Raw genomic sequence first — 3,175 nt, 5'->3', positions numbered from 1 at the left:
AGCCCACAAAACGTAATACAGCAAACCGTTCTGAGAACGGTTTCAAGAAAAAGGAATCACAGTGCGGTAAACTGCCGTTCTGATCACGTTCTGATCACATTTTGATTACTAATGCGGTAATATCCGTTCCAGGAACGTTCTCATCACGTGATGATACGGAACGTTCTCAGAACGCAGTGCGATAATCTCCTACGTTTGCCCCGATAGCATTTTTCCCCTCTAAAACAATTCACTTGTGGTTCCCATTCGTGAATGAATCGATTAAAAATGATTCAGTTCCTTAAAGGATTCGGATTAAGTGGGAACCAGGGTCTTTGAACCGGTTCAAACTGATTCATAAATTATAATCCGATTTAAAAAGTAGTGGGAATGAGGCCTTAGAAGTAAGGTGCATTAAATTTAATGAGATCTGCTGCCTGGTAAATATGTATAGAATTGCAGCCTATAAAAACAAAAGTCCATTGTAACCAGAGCATCAATAGATTCTAGAAACTAGAAAAATTATGTTTACAGATTCCCTCATTATTTGGATCCAAGATCATATTCTCCTTGTACGCTATTCACACATCAAAATGTTGCAGGACATCTTCCTAGAAAGCCTTTTAAAGCTAGTTTCTTCTGTGCTTGCACCCTTCAAACAAGCATAATTCTTTGCTTACAAGCCTAAACTTATTTACCTAGAACTATATTTTATGGAAATCAGACTAACTAATCTGAATGAACACAATTAGGTCAAAAAATATAGTGAGGTCAGTTAAACACATAATCCAGGAAAAACAAGGACTTGCAAAGCTTTAGTGTCACCTCAGTCAACCCCCAGCAACTGACCATGATCTGCTTAATATGGCATAACTTCACTTGTCAGCTGTCTAGATTTCGGTCAGACGCTCCTTTTCTATTCAGTAAAAATAAAGATAAAACATGTTGATAAGAAAAATATTTTGAATTTGTAACACCTATTCCAGAACAGAAACACACGGTTATAATTCTTGGCTTCAATCTTGAGAGGCCGCATGGTGTAGCGGTTTGAATGTTGGATTATGACTCTGGAGACCAGGGTTCACTTCCCAGCTCCACCATGGAAACACTCTCTCAGCCTCAGGGGAAGGCAATGGCAAACCTTCCTCTGAACCCGTGATAGGATTTCCAAAAGTTGGAAACAACACAACAACAGCAACAACAACTTGCCAATAAGCTTTAGCAATGTGTCTTTTCCCTTGTATGTATTTTATAAAATGAGAGTGGAACACAATTCTCCCTCTCTCTCCATACTTATACACATAGGACGTTGTCAGACAAGGGAAATTGGAAGTCTAATCCAATGGCAATCCGAACACAGTCATGGGGTTTCACGTTATTGTGTGATAGACTACCACACGCCATTTCGGGCAATGGGTAGTCAGTCCGAATGCAATCATGGGGTTTCATGTTATTGCGTGAGAGGTGATCACACGCAATTTCAGGCAATGGCAAGCTATTTTCGGGCAATGGGAAGCAAGTTCGAATGCGATTCACATTCACGTAAATTCGCTGAACTAGCAAATTCACATGAATGCGTTCTGGCCCCACTTTCTTTTCATTTGAAATTAAGAGAATTCCTCCCGTGTGATAAACTTCATACTCAAGAGATAAACACAACTGAATTCAGTTAAAGTTACTCCCTGGTAAGAGTGTATAAGAGCGTAGTCTAGGATTGTTAACAGGGATAGTTATAGGAAGCACATGGCCAACTTGTTCCAGCAGCTCTGGAAAAAGTGGAATAGTGGCACGATAGGAGTGTAGGGCGGCAATGTGGATAGCCTTGTAATGCCAGGTATTCCCCATCCTATAACTATGGATTTCATTTTTTTCTGCCTAAGTGCAGTAGCTTACATTTCTCCCTGCTGAAGTTCATTTGGTTAGTTTTGGCCCAGCTTTCTAATCTATTATGGTCATTTTGAATTTTGATCCTCTCCTCTTGGGTATTAGCTACTCCTCCCACTTTGGTGCCATCATCGGCCAATTTGGTAAGCATGCCCCCAATTCCATCATCAAAGTTGTTGATAAAGATGTTTATCAGGACAGAACCCTGTGGGACCCCACTGGTCACTTCTCTCCAGGATGAAGAATAGCCATTGCTGAGCATCCTTTGGGTTTGGCTGGTCAACCAATTACAAATCCACCGAACCATTGTAGTCCTCCAGTGCATTTTGCACCTAGACGGAAAAGTGAAGACATGGCAATTGTAAAGAAATGTTAAACAGCACTAGCTCTAAATATGCTGGAGATGACTGTCCTAAAAGCTGTGTGATAATCATGAACCTGGGAGTAGAAGTGATCTTGGCGTTCCTGCACAACTAGCCTCTGCACAAGCGTTCAGATTTTTAAAGTGGGTGGAAGAAGTAGTCCAGATCGGATCAAGTAAAATTTGGATCGTGTTGCCATTAACCTGAACAATAGTCTGGGCTTAGTCTGCCTTAAGGACTGCCTGAACCTGTTAAATAATGAAGGCTGCATTTTGTTCCTCCCACTTACCTGGGAGTAGGTCTAGTTAAAATAATAAAGGACTTCACTTCTGAATGGCCCTTCTCTGGGCAAGAATCCACACTGGAGGAATAACTTGGTTTGGCATCGCTTTAAGTGTCTTGGTTCAAGGCTGTGGGATTCTGGGAGTTGGAGTATGTTGTGGGGTCCAGAGCAGAGGTTGTAAAAACAGAGACTGTATAAAAGATAGATAGGGATTGTATAAAATATAGATATAGACTGCGTAAAATATAGATGGTATAAAATCAGTTGCTATACGCAATCTTTGGTGTTATGCGCACTGGGGAAATAACTCGGTTTGGCACTGCTATCACTGCCATGGCTCCATGCTAGGGAATCCTGGGATGTGTAGTTTACTGCAGCACCTGAACTCTCTGACAGAGAAGGCTAAATATCCCACAAAGATAGAAATCCCAGTATTCCATAGCATGGAGCCATGGCATTTAAAGCAGTGTCAAACAGCATTATTTCTCTGCAGTGTGGAAACACTGCTTTAACTGCAATGGCTCAGTACTAAGGAATTCTGGGATTTTTTCTCTTTGTGGGACATTTCGTCTTCTCAGTCAGAGAGCTCTGGTGCCAGAACACACTACATATCCCAGGACTCCCTAGCCTTGAACTAAGGTACTTAAAGTGGTATCAAACCAGGTTA

The sequence above is a fragment of the Sceloporus undulatus genome, chromosome 8 (genome assembly GCF_019175285.1).
Source record: "Sceloporus undulatus isolate JIND9_A2432 ecotype Alabama chromosome 8, SceUnd_v1.1, whole genome shotgun sequence".
Classification (NCBI taxonomy): Eukaryota; Metazoa; Chordata; class Lepidosauria; order Squamata; family Phrynosomatidae; genus Sceloporus; species Sceloporus undulatus.
Note: the sequence above shows the minus strand (reverse complement) of the source record.